Source organism: Mus caroli, unplaced genomic scaffold (assembly GCF_978045245.1).
Source record: "Mus caroli unplaced genomic scaffold, Mus_caroli_1 scaffold_9, whole genome shotgun sequence".
NCBI lineage: Eukaryota > Metazoa > Chordata > Mammalia > Rodentia > Muridae > Mus > Mus caroli.
Genome location: NW_028227264.1, coordinates 130,040,871 through 130,062,546, shown reverse-complemented (window position 1 = coordinate 130,062,546; position 21,676 = coordinate 130,040,871). Strand labels below are relative to the sequence as shown.

General features: G+C 39.0%; 1 protein-coding gene across 1 annotated transcript in view; it reads right to left on the bottom strand.

The window, feature by feature from the left end:
• Tespa1 (thymocyte expressed, positive selection associated 1) overlaps positions 1 to 1,561 on the bottom strand; it is a 39,109-nt gene extending 37,548 nt beyond the window's left edge. Inside the window, exon 1 of the mRNA XM_021175048.3 lies at positions 1,468 to 1,561. The gene's annotated coding sequence lies outside the window, so the exon portion shown is untranslated. The remainder of the gene's footprint in view (positions 1 to 1,467) is intronic.
• Positions 1,562 to 21,676: the final 20,115 nt, after the last annotated feature.

Below are 21,676 nucleotides of genomic sequence, written 5' to 3'. Positions count from 1 at the left end.
AAGTAATTCTGTGTCTTTTCCATTGCTGCCATTCAGAGTGAAGCTTGAGTCATGACATGGGTCAAGACTAAGACACGAGCCAAGACCCAACTTTCTATTATAATCTGAATGTCAGAACTTGAACCTAAAAGTCTCTCCACATCACTATATAGTGTTTCATCCTAGAAAATATCTTAACTTTCAGAGGATCGAAGGAGTTAAGAGAACATTATTAGTCTGGTTATAAATGGCCTCTAAATCTGTCTGAGTGTCTGTGTTTGTTGGCTCTTTTTCTATCCCTCCTACTATAGCTTTATCTTGCTATCTATGATAACATTTTCTGTATGAGACAACCAATAAACCTGTCCTTTTGAGCTCTTTTTTTCTTTTTCTTTTTACCAATGGTCATGATATAGGAGACTGCAGATCCCTGGCTCTTACCACTCAAGCTGAACATCTGCTGAATCAGAAGCTTGGACATTTGCAAGCTTCCAACCTCTAATTACTCATGAATTGTCTAAAACCTCCAATTAAGGACCTTTGTGATATACAAAGTCACAGATATTTCCTTGGGCATTGTTTTAAATGCTTATTATCTTACTAAACTATTTCTACAGTACACTTTTATCTTGATGAGGCTCTGCCCTAAATCCCTACATTGCCTCTTCTACCCATGGATAAAGTGGGTGGTGGAATAAAATGGGTTGTGGGATAAAGTGGGTTGTGGGAAAAGCCCAGTGTGAATGATATTTCCATGCCTCTTCCTTTCCCAGGATACAGATGGATGGCTACCCTGAAACAAAGGGTGTTGGAGATGCCAGCTCCAATATTATGTAGGTCACTGAGAGGTCAACATATTTAAATGAGATATAAGGCAAAACTCTAGTCTTCATAAAATGTGGACCATGGGCTTTTAGTAAATTTGGCCTGTCATTATCCAACTGTGCAAATTTTCCTACATAGTAATTTTTACATACCTCACAACACTTTATCTCCATATTCTTTTGCTGAAGATTCCAAAGAAAAGCTGAGAGAAAAGTCAGGCTAGATTTGTATATTCCCAAATTCAGAGATAAGGGCACTAAACAGAACCTATCATCAAACCAGGAAACTTCTCTTGTTCACAACTTTTCATAATTGAAAATAGAATTAAATGGCCGCACATATGAGTTCAGCAAGATGCTAAGAATTCTCATGAGAAAAAAGGAATTTTGTGAATAGCAATTCAGTTCATCAAAAAGGCCATGATTCATGACCCCAGAACAATAACATCTGGTAACCAGGAGGATGGAAAGAGGCATCTCTCTGCTCAATAGTTCCAATGATGAGGCTGTAGAGTTAAGGTCAGGAATGAAAGTTTCTCTCCTGATAAATCTCTTAACTTGGAAGCCAGATTTTTCCCCCCTGACCCGTATGTATCCTTTTCTCTGTAACTATCTATAACTCTATATCAGTTCCACCCTAAAGCCAAAGAAAAACTACACTTACCAGAGGTAAGAAAGTTCTCGAAACAGGGTTGAATCTTTCTCAGGAGTGGTGCTAGAGGTGAGGACTGTGTGATAGTTTCATATCGCAGACTGTGACTTTCTCTCTGTTCTCATTCAACTGTCAGCTCAAAAGAGGAAGCGGATGTGAGAGAACACAGAGATATCTATACACGCATCTGCACAGCCTCTGCCTCTTAGCCAGCCACATCCTCTGCTCTAGCTTAGGAGACGGAAGAATAAAGCATCTATCACCCATAAGCTTACAGGCAGAGCCCATCCCCTGAAATGGCTGCTTGCAGTGACTTCAGTTTTCTACACCTAGGGAGGGGTATTGCCCACTAGACAATGGGAATCTGGGAAAGTCTTCCTCCAATATAATTAGAAGCAGTTAGAATCTACTCCTGTAGCCAAATGTACATAGAAAATGTGGAGAATGATTTAAAAATTAGACCTGTCTCTCCATAAAATCTACTCACATTTATTCCATAGTTGAGAACTTCTCCCTACCTGGGCTTTTCATAACTCTTTCACACTCAGGTAGACCCCCCAGAAGCTTCTTCATAAATACTATTAATGAAAACAATTTTTATGCATTAACTTCTTTTTAAAATTTTTTACTGGATTTATTTGTGTTTCTATGTGTGCATATTCTCTCTCTCTCTCTCTCTCTCTCTCTCTCTCTCTCTCTCTCTCTCTCTCTGTGTGTGTGTGTGTGTGTGTGTGTGTGTTTATGCCCCTGTCACAGCATGCATGTGGAGGTTAGAGGACAGTTTGAAGGAGTAAATCTTCTCCTTCCACCATGTAGATCCTGGGTTTGAACTCAGGTCATCAGGCTTATTAGAAGTCAACTTTACTCACTGAGCCATGTTCATTTTCTAACATTTTGCTTATTATGCTTAAACCCACTTCAGGTTCCCTTATTCTAGGAAATAACTAACTACTTTTACAATAAATTTTTAACAGTTAGACTTTTAAAGATGACTACATCCCAGAGCTGTCTTCAGTTTGCTGTCTTTTAGTTTCAGGGAGGCCTTATTAAACTCTAGAAGAGAGTTTCCCACTTTCACTTTCATCCTGGGAAGCATTTAGTACCACTGACCATGCCTCCATCACAGCCACAGCATCTCCTATTGGGCTTTCTTCTTGGTTTCTTTGATAGTTCCCTATTCAGTCTAGATATCTCCTGCATCTTCTGATTTTATTCTTTCCTCTTGGACTTATGTACTGTCTTAGTTACCTTTCTAGCCACTGTGATAAAAGACTTTGGTAAGAGTAATGTAAGAAAGGAAGGATTGATCTGGGGTCATGGAAAAGTCACAGGAAGAAGTTGATCTAGCTGGCGACATTGCACCTGCAGTAGAGAGAAAGTCATAAATGTTTGTGCTCAGCTCACTTTTTTCCTTTTATACAGTCCAGGATCTCAGTCCAGGGAAAGGGGCCACACAAAGTGAGCAGGTCTTCCAAGCTCAATAACTTATCAAGATAATCACTTATAGGCATAACCATTTCCTAGGTAACTCCAAGTTTCAGCAAATTGACAATTGAAATGAAACATTACCCTATGTCAGCACCCATGCTTACTCTGGTCCAAGGTCACCTGATATGGCCTCAAGGAGTTATATCAGGCTAGGTTGGAGTAGCAACAGCACAACTGAGGCTGTGGCAATTTTATTGAGAGCAATCAGACTTTTTATACCCTTATCAGAAACAAAATACGATGGCAGTTGCCAGGATCAATAACATGGTAGTTGTCAGGGTATAATGACATTTGCAAGCCATACAGGATACATGAGATTAATATCTACAACCAATTGTCCTGTCAAGCTTCTTTGCTTCTTAGACTTCCAAGGGAAACAAAGAGGCCTGGATACTGCACTGCCTGAGGGAGTGCATCAGTCTCTCAGAAACTGGAAGGCACATTGTGCTCCAGGAGTCATGGACTCTAACCTGAAAAACCTATGATGCATGCCTTTCAAGCCAGCCGGCCAAGCCAACTCCATGGTTGCCTGCACACTTAGTATAAATATTTATCAGAACAGTCATTGTACAAAGTACTCCTCTCATATGCTAAGTGTAACTGCTTTCAGATGTACACTCTCTTTTAATTTTAGGATTGAAGTGATAGTTGGATTTCCTATTTACTATGGCCCCAAATTGCATTTCAAATACCAATGAGATAACCCACTTGAATAGCCATATACAATTTAAATATAGCTGTAACATGGTGGAGAAAGGTTCAAATAAAGTTTTTGCTCAGAAAATTAAGTTCTAGGAACATGATTTTCGTTTTTCATCTTTTTTCTTTATTTAGCCATTGAAAATGTCATGCACTTATTCATTGCATCTAAATCATCATATCTACTCTTTATTTCCCATTCTCCAACTCCTCACAGGACCACCCTATAACATCTACCTTCCACCTTCATATTCTACTTTTATCATTCATTTTTAGATCACTAACTCCAAGTAGTGCCACACTTAAAAAAATGACTCTCCCTCCTTCAGCAGTCATCAATTGCTAAATAGCTTTTCATCTAGAAGTAGGGTTTTGGAATCCATGCCCTGCACCATGCTGGAATATTTAACTGGATTGGTTTTATCTACGGATCTTGCATGGGTAATTTCTGCTGTACTGGGTTCATGTGTGCAACAGCCCGGATGACAGTTTTTCATACCATCCCTCCACATCCTATGGCTCTTATATTATTTCCCTCTTCAGTGAAGTTCCTTGAGTTTTGGGTTGAAAGTTGATACAGATGTCATTTATAGCTGAGCACTCACAGTCAATTATACAGAACCTTAAGCAGGCACCTAGTACACATAGACTCAGGCAAACAAAACCTACACACTAAATAAATAAGTGAATGAATAAATAAATATCTTAAAAACTCAGTATAGTGCTCCAATTTAAAAAGTTAAAAATATTTTAGTAAATATTACTTAATACTGCTTATAAATGGTAGATTTCAGTAAAATCCAAAAGTATGGATTCTATTATGGTGCTGTAACACTATAACCAAATGACCACACTCGGTGACTATCCTCGGTGTTTTTATTGCTTCCATTCCTTTTACTTCCATTTTCTATGATTACTCCCTTTTTTTTTCATCTCTGTACATCTAAAGTTATAAGACTATCTTTAAAGTTAAGAGTCCTTGAAACACGAGAATCAGAGCATAGTTGCTTCCAAATGGAGGATTCCATGCATTTATGTCATTATGTACAGCAAATGAAACACTCTTAGTACTTATTTATCTGTTTCTATGTCATATTTGAAAGATGTCTTTAGATAGCACAGCACAATATTTTATGTTTAATTTTATGAATGTTATATATCTAGAAATAGATGTTTTGTCAATGCCATATATTTCCTTATTCCAAAAAGCCAAATTAACTGTCATTCCATTTTTATCTGTTCATTTAAATAAGATACAGAATGTCTTTTTTATATCTTTGATCAGAAAATATGGTCATTATTACCCTTAATTACTTCTCTGTGCTAAACTTCAGCAGCCTTTAATGAAGACCTTTAAAGGTGAATGTGAATGGCCTTTAAATAGTTGATATAAAATTTGAAGATGTCTGGTCTGGGCTGAAAGCTGATTTATTTATCTAATCACTGAGCAAGTAAAAATATTTTAGTTTTGAAAAGTTTAAATATTTCAAATGGCCATCTCTTTTTATTCACTTATTTATGATTTGAGACCTGTATCCTAAAATAAGTTGTTTGAAAAAGTTGATTTCTGGGTGAAAAGTACCTGAAAAAATGTTCAACATCCTTAATCATCAGGGAAATGAAAAAACAAACAAACAAACAAACAAACAAACAAAAACCAAAACCAACAACCCTGAAATTCCACCTCACACCAGTCAGAATGGCTAAGATAAAAAATTCAGGTGACATCAGATGCTGGTGAGGATGTGAAGAAAGAGGAACACTCCTCCATTCTTGGTGGGATTGTAATCTTGTACAACCACTCTGAAAACAAGTCTGGCGGTTCCTTAGAAAATTGGACATAGTACTACCGGAGGATCCAGCAATACCTCTCCTGGGCATGTACCCAGAAGATGTTCCAACTGGTAATAAGAACACATGCTCCACTATGTTCATAGCAGCCTTATTTATAATAGACAGAAGCTGGAAAGAATCCAGATGTCCCTCAATAGAGGAATGGTTACAGAAAATGTGGTACATTTACACAATGGAGTGGTACTCAGCTATTAAAAACAATGAATTTATGAAATTCTTAGGCAAATGGGTGGATCTGGAGGATATCATCCTGAGTGAGGTAACCAAATCACAAAAGAACACACATGATATGCACTAATTGATAAGTGGATATTAGCCCAGAAACTTAGAATATCCAAGATAAAATTTGTAAAACACATGAAACTCAAGAAGAAGGAAGACCAAAGTGTGGATACTTCGTCCCTCCTTAGAATGGGGAACAAAATACCCATGGAAGGAGTTACAGAGGCAAAGTTTGGAGCTGAAATGGAAGGAAGGACCATCCAGAGACTGCCCCACCTGGGGATCCATACCATAATCAGCCAGCAAATGGAGACACTATTGCATATGCTAGCAAGATTTTGCTGACAGGATCCTGATATAGCTGTCTCTTGTGAGGCTATGCCAGTGCCTGGCAAATACAGAAATGGATGCTCACAATCATGTCTTAGATAGAACACAGGGCCTCCCAATGGAGAAGCTAGAGAAAGTATCCAAGGAGCTGAAGGGGTCTGTAACCATATAGGAGGAGTAGCAATATAAACTAACCAGTACCCCCAGAGCTCATGTCTCTAGCTGCATATGTAGCAGATGGCCTAGTCGGCCATCAGTAGGCCATCAGTGGGAGGAGAGGCCCTGGTCTTGTAAAGATTATATGCCCCAGTACAGGGGAATGCCAGGTCCAGGAAGCGGGAGTGGGTGTGTTTGGGAGCAGGGTTCGGGGGAGGGTATAGGAGACTTTCAGGATAGCATTTGAAATGTAAATAAAGAAAATATCTAATAAAAAAATAAAGAAAATAGTTAATTTTTTGTAATAGCAATTTACTATAACAATTATGTTGATTTTAAATAATTGATATAAAATTTGAAATGAACTATTGAATTGTGTTTGCCCAGAGTTTCCTTAGACATTAATAGCTAACACTCAAAATTGCACTTCCTTGCAACAGTCATTATGAAGTCACCTTACATATTTTCATTGAAATGAGGCAAAAGTCTCCTGGTACTGCAAGCTCACAGAGCTCAGAAGAGATATGAGAGCATTTTGGGAGGACACACCTCACAGATGGCAACTAAGAACTCTGCCTAGTGCCAGAATATAACCATTAGATATATTGACTATTTTCCATAGAATCTGTTTCAACTGAAACAAATATAGTGATACACATGTATATGCCTACCTGTTCTTCCAGCTCATAAAAAGGAGTTGTTTGTTATCCCACGTATCCATAATGATTGCAGTAGCTCCAGGCTCATTTTCACATGGAATCTGGTAGAACTAGCTTTTCATTTTTTTGAAAAAGTTTATTATAAAGTATACTATTCCTACCTTAATTATCCAAAAGCATTATTTGCACATGTGTACTAGATACATTGGTGTTTAAAAAAATATGCACTTACTCTTTATTACATGATTTGGCTTGCATAGAAATCAAACTGTACATGTAACAGATTGGTAAAATTATACTTTTATATATAAATGCTTGAGTTTTATGGATACAATTTTATATTACCTGCAGATATTGCATCAGTTATTACTAACATCTTTACTAATTGATGAATATAAAAGTTATAAAACTAGTATCTGTTTTTATTATTCAGTTTACTTTATTGAAGATGAATTTTAGAAACACTACTTTGTTAGTGTGTCTATATTTGAAGGAAGGGAGATGGCAAAGAATTGTTTCAGTGGAGAGTGAAAAGGTTACAACATGAAACCAAAAGTAAAGTTATGGCTGTTTCCTCTTGCTTAACAATAATGAAAACTGTCTGGTAATGGTATGGCTCCCCTGAAATACCACCAATAGGAGACTGAAGCCAGAGCATTGTTAAAGGTAGCAACCTATAGAAATAAAGGAAGAAAGACACCTTTCTTTTTTTTTTAATATATTTTATTACGTATTTTCCTCAATTACATTTCCAATGCTATCCCAATAGTCCCCCATACCCTCCACCCTCTCCCCCATTTCCCTACTCACCCATTCCCAATTTTTTTTTTTTGGCCCTGGTGTTCCCCTGTACTGGGGCATATAAAGTTTGTGGAAAGACACCTTTCATATGGACTGAGTTTTTAAAACTTTTAATGAATTTTAATAAGAAATAAATAACCATTTACAATAAAATGATGGACTGTAGATGTATGAATAAAGGCACAAATTGTTATTTGTATGTATCTAATGTCTTGGTGAATTTCACTGAATAAATAAAAATGTAATTGGTAGACATTTTGAAATGTAAAATGCACTATATTAGCAAGTGCTGTGGTTATTGAATTTTGCTATTTCTAGTCAGGCTTTTACCTTTTTCGGGGGAGGGAATTTAATTTCATTCAGTATAACTCTAGCCCCTTTAGAGTGTATATGTGAACAACAACTTACTAGTATTTTTATATTCTGGTATCTCCAGAACTAAAAGAAGGGTAGTCCTGACTAAGTCTTTTGAGTTTAGTGAAATGACTGTCACACACATCATTACATGATGGAGAAGAGGGAAATGATGAATGACATCAGGATGAAAGACATCAGAGTGCTCAGACATTGTAAATTGTATCATCTACTGGGACATCACCATAATAAAGACACTGCAGAGTGGGTTCCAAATGTTTTTATTCTACAGAAGAATCCTTTTAAAAATATATTCTCCTGATTGCTAAATTGCTACAAAAAGTATTTTAAGAGTAACACTGACACAATTATACTGCTTTTGTAAATTTGAAAATATTTCTACTATATTATATTTCACCACATTGCTTTTGTAAGAGAAATAACTAAGACCAAGAAAGGGGACAACATTTAAAATGTAAATAAAGTAAATATCTAAAAAAAATAAAGAAAAAAAGAAAAATAACTAAGATATTTTCTTCAGTTTTGTGAGCTAACAAAAGAGAGCCAATAGATGGAAGCTTTATCTCATATTAATAAATAATTCAATGTCATTATACAATTAGTAAATGCCACTAAAATTAAGGATTTATAGAATTTATTTAATTAAAGTGATTATTCACTATAACATCTATACTATATTATACTAATCCCTATGGCATCTATACTAGTTATTTTATTAATTGTCTAATATCTATCATATGATTTGTTATAGAATGAGAATATTAAGTAAGACATGGTAATAAGTTATAAGGGTAACAGACAATGTATTAAAGATTATAGTCCACTTCAAGCCAAATATATATCACCTTTGAATAATATCTGTACATATGCAATGGCCAAACCACTTCTGAGCTCTGATGGACAGATGGAGGGGCCAGGCACAAGTTTGAAGCTGAGGAGCTAACGCTCATCTGGAAGGTTGCCCAGACTTGGGGCACAGCCAGGACAGCTGCCCAGAGAGGAAGCTGCTGCTCAGAGCCCTGCTCTGCCTAGCAGCTGGGCCCCTCTGCTCAGGCCCAGATGCATGACATCTGCTCCATGCGAAGCTGGTCTCCTATGATATGAAAAAACACTACTTTGTGTAGGAATCTGTTTTTTTTTTTTTAACTGCTCATGTGAGATGTTTAGTGATTTGCTTCCTACATTTATCCAAGAATCAGAGTAGGAGAACCAGAGCTCCTGACTATAATCTTAGCACTTGGGAAGTAAAAGCAAAAAGGTTGCCAAGCACTACATAGTGACGTCCAGGCCAACCTGGGCTTTAGTGGGAAACACTGTGAGTAGAAAGGAGGAAACAGTGGCAACTCATCAGGGGTTTCTTACAAGGAGAAGTATGTCTGGGTAGGTACTGTTGTCCTTTGCCTGTGTATTCTGGGAGTAAAAGATCTTGAGAAGTGGAACTATCACTCTTCTAGCCTATGCCTTCTCCTAAATCACTCTTCTTGGTGGAGTGATTTCCTCTGTCTAGATAAACTGAAGTTCAGCAGAACTGAAGAACAGTCAGTCAGAAGATGTTCTTTCAGAGATCAAGTCCACTAAAGCTGTGACACTGGTTACCTTCCAAATGTCTGTATATATGTGAAAGTACACATCCATGGAAATGAATATCTGAAAGAGAAGCATTACCTCTTACATATATGGTTCTGTGATGACATCAATTGCGGAAATACAAAAATTTAAAAGATCAGATTGTATATTTAAAGCTTAACTTCTTGGGGATGTTCATAAACAGATCTGAAATGTGCATCTTTGAGGAAGATGGAGCAGTTTATTTTTCTGAATGACTGTCTCTTTGTTTCTGGAAAATGTGTCACACACACACACACATACACACACACACACACACACACACACACACACACACACACACACACACAGCACATGTGCCCCAGGGTGTATGTGGAGATTAGAGAACAATGCCACCTTGTGGTGATTCCCAGTGCACAAGTGCTATACCAACCCAGTCACCTCACCAGCTCTGCTTTGTCTTTTTTTGAGGTATGATTGACTGTGTTAGTTTTGGAAAGTTGTTTCTGTTCTTTCTGGGTTACACTGGTATTTGTGTCTTTGGCTGTACTCTAGGTTACACACTGGTATTTGTGTCTTTGGCCCTGTACTGTTTGATGGGCTTTCTTCTGTCTAAGCCCTTTCAGTTCAGAGGAATTGGGGCTTATGGAGATCCCAATCAAATTTAGATGGTGTTTTACACCAACCCTAGTATTTTGTTTTATGAGCCACATGGTGTAATAATGCAGGAGGGCGCACCTCAATGGCCCCTGTCAAGTTGTCCCTCTGAACAGTCATGCCACAGGACAGGCCAAGTACAAAGGAAGATTATTGGGGTAAGGGACCCAGGGAGGAAAGCAGAGACCTAGAAAGGGGTTAAGGCAGGGAAACGGGGACAGAGAAGGATAAAAAGAGAAGAAAGAGGAATAGAGGAAGAAACCAGCCAGGGACACATAGGGAATAGAAGGAGGGGGGAAGAGATGGAGAGAGAGGGAGATGGAGAGAGAGAGTTGAACAGTCCAGTCTTTATATGTGAGCCAGGCTCATACATGACTGTTGCTAACTAACTGTTAGGCAGAGCCTAGAGAAATTGCTAACACCTAGGATCAGATGGACCTGCCTTGGAGAAGGACCGTTTGGGGATTGAATAGTATGGGAGCCAGTTACCCTGAAAGTTTACAACAAGCAAGCAAGCAAATAAACTCTATTTGGAGTAATCCATGGACTTTAATAGTTTCAAATTTTCTCTCTCTACCTAGAAGAAAAGAAGGCATAAAGTGGAGGAGGTAGAAAGAAAAACAGGCAATTTAGAAGTGAAACTGTCCTAGTTTGTTTGGGCTATGTTCTATAACATTTCTTCTGAGATAAAACATTTGATCTTAGAGGGAAGCTTCTTAAGACTGGGATGTTCTAGAGTCCATTGAACATTCCTTTCTGAATTTAAAATCCAGAAAGTAAACAATTCAACGTCTTCAAGAAGTCCCTGAAACTGACCAGAATAGAGTCATATAGCAGGCTGTAATTCTAAAAGCAAAGTAGGCAGTTTATAAGCAAAAGAAATCTATTTCCCATCAGTTCTAAAGGCTTGAAATCCATGTTCAAATTGAGCATGTATCTGGTGAGGGGTGGCTGCCTAGTTAACATGTCTTTTGTCTGTCTTCACATGATAACAAGGGAGAGCTAGCTCTCTAGAATTTTTTTAACAAGGGTATTAATTTAATTCATAAATTGTCTGTCCTAATGAACCAACCATTTCCTAAATCGCTGTCTTTTAATATCACCTTGGAGATTAAAATTTCAAAATATGCTAATCAGAGAAACTTCCTTCTGTTATGGGCTATGGGCAGCAGTTAATGCAGAGACTCATAACTGTCAAGTGCTAAGAATATGTGTCTGTTTAGTGCTCAGTCAGAAACAGGACATCAGTGTCACAAACCCCCACCCCCATCCCCAAGGCTGGCAGAACACTATGGATGAGGGGACAAAAAACTGTAATAGCTGGAAGAAGGGGAAGAGTGTTGTAGAATGCAGCCTTATGCATCAGTTCCTCAAAGGAAATGAGACAGCAGCTGATTTCTGATCAGAAGATATCTGCAGAAGCTCCTGAGAGGGGTCAGTGCAGGAGACTTAGCTCAGCGTTCTCCTTGTCAGGCTCTAAGAAAGAGGGGCTTGTAAAGTGAATAAATAAATAATTTTTTAAAAAAATTATTAAAAAAAAGAGAAGAAAGAAGGCATGGAGTAGAAGAGGGAAAGAAGTGGAAAGAAGAGAAATGGCTTCAGAGACAGGGACAGAACCTGGAAAGAAGTAACTCACCAGCTGGAGAAGGCGAAACTGAAACGGAATTGTAAGGGTTGGGGACTTGTCTTGCCCAAGCACACACCCAGCCTCCACCCCCTGTGTCTTGCACTGTGGGTCTTTGAAGACCAGAGTCATGATAAAATGGGTATGGGTATGATCCAAACACCTTAAAGTGAATGCACTCTAATTTGCTGTCGTTCACATTCAACTTGTTTCTTCTGATATGTGTTCAGAGAAGGGGTGAGGAACAAGAGCCAGCTGCCTTGCTCTGCTTCCCTTCCAAATTCTTTCTTTCTTTTTTTCTTATTTTTTTTTGGCAGATTCTTTTTTTTTTTTTTTTAGATTTATTTATTTATTATATGTAAGTACTCTGTAGCTGTCTTCAGTCAACTCCAGAAGAGGGCATCAGATTTTGTTATGGATGGTTGTGAGCCACTATGTGGTTGCTGGGATCTGAACTTGGGACCTTTGGAAGAGCAGTTGGCGCTCTTCACCACTGAGCCATCTTGCCAGCCCTTTTTGGCAGATTCTAACTAAATCCACTGTGGATGTTAACTGATTTTTAATTAGTTGATTACTATTTATTTATTTATTTATTTATTTATTTTACTTATTCACTTTACATCCTGATCACTGCCTCCCTCCTGGTCATCCTTTCTCACAATTCTTCTCCTCTCCCCTTCTCTGAGCTGGCGGGCACCCCCTGGGTATCCCCCTGTTACTTCAGGTCTCTGCAAGGCAGGTGTTTACTCTCTCACTAAGGCCAGACAAGGCACCCAGCTAGAAGAACATATCTCAAGTACAGGCAACAGCTTTTGAGATAGCCCCTGCCCCTGCTCCAGTTGTTCGGGATTCACATGTAGAACAAGTTGCATATCTGCTACATATGTGTGGGGAGACCTAGGTTGGTGGTTCAGTCTCTGAGAGCCCCAAGGATACAGGTTAGTTGACTATGTTGGTTTTCCTATGCTCTTCAGACCACATTCCTTCCTCCTATTCTGCCATAAGAGCCCCCCAGCTTCATCCACTGTTTGGCTGTGGATGTCTGCATCTGTCTGAGTTAGCCACAGATCCAAAGAAGCTAAACAAGAAGGAGAGCACAAGCAAGGATGGATGCTTGAATCTCACTTATAAGGGAGAATAAAATAGTCAAAAGAGACAGATTGAGGGAGGGAACTTGGAGGGAAAGGAGATGGAGAAAGGAATGAATAGGGGTGCAGGATCAGGTATGGGGAAGGACAGGAGAGATGGCCAGATAGCCAGATAGCCATGAATATGGATGAAAATCTACAACTGAGAGGGGTAAGGAGGTGGTGGGCATCTCCAGAACAAGATAGAGATCTGGGATAAGGCAAATGCCCAAGAATCAATAAGGGTGACCTTAGCCATGACTCACAGCATTGAGGATATGGAACCTGAAGAGGCAACCTCTTGTATCCAGGCAGGAACCCTAGTGGAGCCACAGAGACACCAACCCACCTACAAAACTTTCAACCCCAAATTTATCCCGTCTACAAGAAATTTAGGCATTGGGGAGGGAGCAGAGACTGAGGGAACAGCGAACTAATAACCAGCCTAACTTGAGACCCATCCCATAGGCAAGCACAAAATCCCTGACACTATTAATGATACTGTTATGCTTGTAGACAGAAGCCTAACATGGCTGTCTTCTGAGAGGGTTCATCTAGCAGATTTTATGTTTTATTGTAAACTGATGAAATGAAATAAAATTCTTTGCACTTTGTTGCTTATAATATCGATTAGTAACTACTACTTGAAAACAAATATCATTCATTAGCTGTTGTTAAAACTATCTTTTAAATGGTTATTGGGTTCAACCAATGAATGAAATGATTTTTAAAAATATTTTTATTAGATAATTTCTTTATTTACATTTCAAATGTTATCCTCTTTCCTAGTTTCTCCTTCTAAAATTCCCTATCCCCTCCCCTCTCCCCCTGCTCACCAACCCACTCACTCCTGTTTCCTTGCCCTGGCATTCCCCTATACTGGGGCATAGAACCTTCACAGGACCAAGGGCCTCTCCTCCCATTGATGGCCAACTAGGCCATCCTCTGCTACATATGGAGCTAGAGCCATGAGTCCCACCATATGTTTTCTTTGATTGGTGGTTAAGTCCCAGGGAGCTCGGGGGTGGTGGTGGTGGTGTGGGGGGGTTATGGTTAGTTCATATTGTTGTTCCTCCTATAGGGCTGCAAATCCCTTCAGCTCCTTGGGTACTTTCTCTAGCTCCTTCATTGGGGAGCCTGGGCTCAGTCCAATGTATGGCTGTGAGCATCCACTTCTGTTTTTGTCAGGCAATGGCAGAGCCTTTCAGGAGACAGCTTTATTAGGCTCCTGACAGCAAGCTCTTGTTGGCATCCACAATAGAGTCTGGGTTTGGTGGTTGTTTATGGGATGGATCCTCAGGTGGGGCAGTCTCTGGATAGTCGTTCCTTCAGTCTCTGCTCTGAACTTTGTCTCTGTAACTCCTTCCATGGGTATTTTGTTCTCCCTTCTAAGAAGGATCAAAGTATTCACACTTTGGTGTTCCGTCTTCTTGAGTTTCATGTGTTTTACAAATTGTATCTTGGGTATTCTGAGCTTCTGGACTAATATCCACTTATCAGTGAGTGCATATCATGTGTGTGTGTGTGTGTGTGTGTGTGTGTGTTTTGTGATTGGGTTACCTCACTTAGGATGATATCCTCCAGATCTACCCATTTACCTAAGAATTTCATAAATTCAATAGCTGGGTAGTACTCCATTGTGTAAATGTACCACATTTTCTGTATCTATTCCTCTGTTGAGGGAAATCTGGTTCTTTCCAGCTTCTGGCTGTTATAAATAAGGCTGCTATGAACATAGTTGAGCATGTGTCCTTATTACAAGTTGGAGCATATTTGGGTATATGCCCAGGAGTTTTATTGCTGGATCTTCTGGTAGTACTATGTCCAATTTTCTGAGGAACCTCCAAACTGATTTCCAGAGTGGTTGAGAAAGAAATTAGGGAAACAAGACCCTTTACAATAGTCACAATTAATATAAAATACCTTGGTGTGACTCTAACTAAGCAAGTGAAAGATCTGTATGATAAGAACTTCAAGTCTCTGAAGAAAGAAATCAAAGATCTCAGAAGATGGAAAGATCTCCCATGCTCATGGATTGGCAGGATTAATATAGTAAAAATGGCTATCTTGATGAAAACAATCTACAGATTCAATGCAATCCCCATCAAAATTCCAACTCAATTCTTCATAGAGTTAGAAAGGACAATTTGTAAATTCTTCTGGAATAACAAAATACCTAGGATAGCAAAAACTATTCTCAACAATAAAAGAACCTCTGGTGGAATCACCATGTCTGTCCTCAAGCTGTACTACAGAACAATTGTGATAAAAACTGCATGGTACTGGTGCAGCGACAGACAGGTAGATCAATGGAATAGAATTGAAGACTCAGAAATGAACCCATACATCTATGGTCACTTGATCTTTGACAAAGGAGCTAAAACCACCCAATGGACAAAAAGACAGCATTTTCAACAGATGGTGCTGACTCAACAGCAGTTAGCATGTAGAAGAATGTGAATTGATCCATTCTTACCTCCTTGTACAAAGCTCAAGTCTAAGTGGATCAAGGAACTCCACATAAAACCAGAGACACTGAAACTTATAGAGGAGAAAGTGGGGAAGAGCCACAGGGGGAAAATTCCTGAACAGAACAGCAATGGCTTGTGCTGTAAGATCGAGAATCGACAAATGGGACCTCATAAAATTGCAAAGCTTCTGTAAGGCAAAGGACACTGTCAATAAGACAAAAAGGCAACGAACAGTTTGGGAAAAGATCTTTACCAATCCTAAATCTGATAGGGGGCTAATATCCATATATACAAAGAACTCAAGAAGTTAGACTCCAGAAAACCAAATAATCGTATTTAAAAATGGGGTACAGAGCTAAAACAAGAATTCTCAATTGAAGAATAAAAAATGGCTAAGAAGCACCTAAATAAATGTTCAACATCCTTACTCATCAGGAAAATGCAAATCAAAACAACCATGAGATTCCACCTCACACCAGTCAGAATGCCTAAGGTCAAAAACTCAGGTGACAGCAGATACTTGTGAGGATGTGGAGAAAGAGGAACACACCTCCATTGCTTGTGGGATTGTAAGCTGGAACAATCACTCTGGATATGATTTTTTTTTTTTTTTAAATCAGATTTTTTTCTCCTAGATTTTGAGTTCAGAAAGAAATGTTCAAGCTGATGTACTATTGATCACCACCAGGTGGCAGCCGACACCCAATTCGGAGTGCACAATTACAAAGTTCTTACTTTCTAGGTTGATGTCAATCAGAGCAGCATGTGGGTGTGTTCATCTAATTTGAATAATTGAAGACATATTTACAGCTAAATGGACAGTAAAGGGATTTTTTTTTCTTAAATTGATCATATTAAATTAAGGATGCCCAAAGTTAAACAGAATTTCAAAGATGAGATAGCACAAAAAGGTCTGATTAGACAAAAAGAATGCTAATTGAGCACATTCTACGGTGTAAAGTTGTAGGTACATTTGAAGAAAATCAAGTGGTCACACTGTCAACGGGAAATGATTGACTCCTAAGATGACATGATGTGAGGCTAAATATAGGGAACTCAGTGCCTTGTCTCAGGATCTAACTTTGGGAAAACCCAGTTGTTTTGAAAGTATTTCAAATTTACAAAGGTTGTAACTCTATTCCTGTCATTATAGTTTGTGATTATTAATACCTTGCTTTATTATTTCTTCTTCCTGAACTTTCTGAGAATGTCCTGTAGACATAATGTCTACTCATTTACTATTTGACTTAAAACAAGGATAGTAATTTTTGTAGCTAAACTGTAATTATAAAAATCAAGAATTTCACAATGATGCAATATTGCTATTTAACTCTAACTTACAGACTTAACTTAAATTTTACTTTCTGGGCTGGGAGATGGATCAAAGGGTAAAGTGTTTCTTGGGTAAGAATGTGTACTGGAGTTTGGATCCTTGGTACCTGAGGAAAACTGCATGTGACACTTCATGCCTGCAACCCTGTTGACTGGGGACTGATTGTCAAAAGGAAAAAAAGTTGGAGAAGCTACTGAGGAAGATAACGCAACATCAAACTATCCAATTACTCACTCTCTGGCAAGCACAACCCCACATACATTGTACACATGCATACACCACACATACATGCATAAAAGTTACCTAAATATGTTCAGGATCATGCATTACATGCAATTTTAATTTCTCTTGTCTTTTTAAGTCGAGAATTGTTCTTTCATCTTTACCCATCTTTCATGACAATGACATTTTTGATGAATGTAGTGTGCCATCTTACTAAGCCAGGGCTACAGTTCTCAGTGAACATAATTGCAGAGGGAAAATATCAAAATCTCTGATCACAAACTGGGCTTGCCTTAGCCTGGAAACATAGCCCCATCAGTACCCAGTATACTGAGATTTTATGTTAGACTCAAGGGTTAAATATTTTCTGAACCCAGTATCAGAGTTTCAGATAGAAGGAAAGTTGATAGTATGTAGGAGCCTCTCCCCTCTCTCCCTTCTTCTCTCATGGTACTATTTCTAAACATAAATCTAACTTTATCCCAAGAAGCTCAATTTTTATTGATTTATCATTGGACACACTAAATATCCAAAACTGGTAGTTTAAAGTTGAAGGTTTGATAGAAATAAAATGTTTATATAACTTTAAAATATTTAAAAGAATTTAATAATTTTAAAAGAAAACCATAAATTTATAGGTGAGAGAAAGTGTTCTGTCTCAGACCTCCCCTCCCTCCCTGCACACCCATGTCCCCTGTCCCGCACCCTCCCTGCCCTGGTACAAGGGACTGAGGTGCATATTTTACACATCAAAGCAGACTTGGTTTTCAGGTTCTCCCAGCATCCCTACCCAAACTTTCCAGCCCAGGGGCTGGGCTGCCTTCCCTATATAATCCAGACATTTTGGTCTGTTGCTCTCGCTCTCTTCTCTTTCTCCCCTCTCTGTATGTGTGCCCTTTTCTTTCTTTCTCTCTACCCCTTCCCGTCCCCACCATGGCAACTTCCCTAGCCTCCTTTCTTGGGAACATTGAACTCTCCTGCCCAAGAGCAGCTTCCCGATAAACCTGCCTTTAATAATCTAATCTGGTTTGAATAGGCTTATTGCACTAGTGGAGAAATAACCTATCAGAGAGCATAACTACAACCCCCGTAGAAGGCAGAGCCTTCTCACATGCTTCTTAGTGCTGTACACTTAGGCAGATCGAATCATTCACAGCAACCACCTGTCCAAATCTGATTACATGAACTATGAAGAAATCAAACTCAAGAACAGTCTACAATGCCACACCACAGTCTTCAAAAATGTTAATGTCATGAAAGACAGAGAAAGATGAAAGAACAATTCTGGACTTTAAAATAAATGAAATGAGAAATGAAAACTGCATGTAATGCAGAAGCAACATCTGATCTCACAATCTCTCTCCTGATGTCCATCACCCCTAATGTTGCCCTTCTCCATCTTTTCAATCCACTCTCTCAAATCCTTTCTGCTTACCACAAAAGAGGATACGACTAAAATAAGAGCTTTGAAGGGAGGAAAGGCTTGCTTTTCCACTAGTTGTGTAGACAGTAGATTTTCAGCTACAGGCTAGACAAATGTCATCTACTCCACTGTTTTGCAGTGAGATTATGAGGAAATCTACAGTAGAAAAATCTTCTAGAAGAAAGACTGTCGGTTTTCACCAGGGATGTGGTCCTTAAGAGGCTGCCCATGAGCTGTCTATGTCTCTATACTCATGACACTTCTGGCTTCCTGCACATGGGCTATGTGCATTGGTTCAGTGATGTCCATAGGCTTTAGGAAAAGGGCTCATCTGTGCCCTGTTTGGTTCATCTTTCCAGAGCCCTGGAGATTGGCAGAGACCCTAGAGAAGAACCGCTTCTGGGTGTAGGGCAGATGCTGTGCAGCTGAGCTATTAGGACAAGGCTGGCTCTGTCAGTTTTTAGAAGACAGAGCAGCCCCCATTCTTTCACTAGTGGAAATTGGTGAGTTCTCCTCTCACTCTCAGTACCTCTCAAAGCCCAGAGAGAGGCTGTTATTGAGAAAAAGCTGAAGAAGTAGCAGTCTCATTGCATGAGGCAGAAGAAAAAACAGGGCACATTCTCTGCCCAGTATTATAAGCCATGAAGCAAGTAAGATGAAAGAGAATTATTCTGTACAGAACAGGGGAGAGGTTGAGAGCCACAAGGAATATTGATTCTGAGGGTTTAAAAGCATGTAATTCTTAATAAGTCCATCAGTCAAATGTCATCTTACTTTTTTTTTAAAGGTAGGGTCTCTATATGTAGGTCCTAGCTGTCCTGGAACTTACTATGTTGACCAGGCTGGCCTCTAACTCAAAAAGATCCACCCACCTCTGCCTCCAGAGTGCTGGGATTAAAGGTGTGTGTCACAATGCCTGGCATCTCCTTTCTCTTCAATTATCATAGGCCAACAGACCTATCCCAAGGATAAAGTTTTATGGACTTTAGAGGTATAGTATACTTTTCCTTTTCAAAGGATAGTTTAATTTTACAAATCTGTTAAGGTATAGAGGTGGGGTTGGCACCATGCAGGAAGAGGCAGTATGCTTCTCAGAGAGGTGTTGGATTTGAGTCTTGATTCTACCATTTACTTGGTATTTGAGTTTGGGCAAACTTCAGTGCCCTGAAGTCTTTGTTTTCTCATATAACAAGGAAGGGATGCTAACTAGGGGGTGTGAAACTACTCCATAGTAAAGAAGTTAACAGTATAGTTTTATATTAGGGAAAGCATTAGATTGAGGGTAAGGAAACCTGGTTTTTGTTTTTGTTTGTTTGTTTGTTTGTTTGTTTTTTCTGAATATCCAGCTCTACCTCTGGTAAATAATGCCTCCCTCTTTTCCCATAGGTACTCCACAAAAGAGCAAACTCATGAGATGAAAGTCTATTTCTGGTTCTGACACAAGGTCATATTTACAGCTAATGTAAATGGCTATGTTGCTATGAGGCCCAGTTCCCTATGTGTAAATGGAGAAAACAATAGTTAGCATATTTAGACTCAGTCTGGCCTAGATTTGGTTCCTGCCTTCAACATTTGCTAATATTTGACTCAGAACATTTTGTTTTATTTTCCTGAACCTCAGTTTTTTCAGTTGATGAGTGGGTGGATTATAATATTTAATACCTTGCTTGGCTTTGTAAAGATTCCGTATGATAATAAACATAAGCTCCTTAGTAGAGCTCAACACGAAGTAAATAACTTGGAAGCAAATTAATAGCAGGAAGCTTTTCTGTATGGGTGGAGTAATCTAAGCATTGTTCTTTAAATTACAATTATCTGCCTTAAAGTAAAAGGAATAACACAGCAGGTGTGCAACACTCAGATCTTACTTTGCTTTCCATATTGAGCTGAAATATATCTGAGAATCTCTCTCCCAGTTCAACTATAACTTGCTCCAACAACCTTTAACCTAGCTCCAGGGTGACTCAGAAAGGATCCATATACTCTCAGACTCACATTCATCATGCAGAATGGACCGGTTCTCAAATACAAATCCTCTTCTCCAGACACTCCAGTGCCACTGCACACACACACAGATACACACACACACACACACACACACACACACACACACACACACACACACACACTCATGACAAGCATGCACTCACATCTATAAACAAAATCACACACATATGTAATTTCTCCAAAGCCAAACTAATGTTTCTGTTGATCCCTGGCCAGAAGCCACTTTCTTTCTTTCTTTTTTTTTGTTTTCTCCCAGGGGAATTCTCCTCCTCTGTGACACCCTGCCCCCACTGCATCCCCTTTGCAGGCACACACTGGTCACTGGTTGGGATCCCTTTGCTCCTTCCCTCCTCTATTGCTTGGTAATTGTATTCTCCACCTCCCAGTGTCATGCTAATACAAGTTCCTGGCACAGCTGTCCAGATTAAATTAGAATGCAGACCAGCAGGCTGACTAATTATATTTTCTGGGTTAGAATTGTCTTCTTCTATCTTTGGGGTACTGGTCCAATAAAGAATAAATGAGCAGTGCCAATATTTACTGAGGATATTTGACTCTTTTTGCCTGGGTGGTTTTGTCTTCCCAGCCAATTTGGGCCTCTTGAATTAGATTAGGACCATATGAGAGAATATAGTTTTACTCCAAGGAACTCCACACTCCCATCCAAATTCAGCTCAGTAGGGCCAAACGGAGGATGACAGGGGACTTTTCCTTAAAAATAAACCTCGACCACCGCTTCCACATGTCCATCTGTTCTTGTAAAGCAGTTTTTCTGTCACATGTCTGTGCCTTCTTTCCTGCAGTAATCATTGTTGAATTTTTGTTCTGTCTTCCTCAGTACTGGGGACTGGGTTTAGAACCTTACACTTATGAAGAAGGCACTATCCTACTGAGTCACATTGTCTGTACTCGTTTAATTTTTCATTTGTAGTTAGGGTCTTATTGGGTTGTTCAGGCTAGCTTTGGATGCATTCTGTAATGTGTGCAGTTATATGCCACCAAACCTTAGAAAATACTTTTTACTTCTGTCTCACATAAAAAAATAATGCTTCTGTAATTATTAATTATTAATACAAAGCATTTTTAGGAATTGCCTTTTAGATAATGCCTTTTCCTCCTGATGGCTGGAAAATAGTTTTTTTTTTTCATGATAACAGGGTCCTCCTTTTTAAAATTATCTTTAATAAAGACAAAACTATCCGTCAAT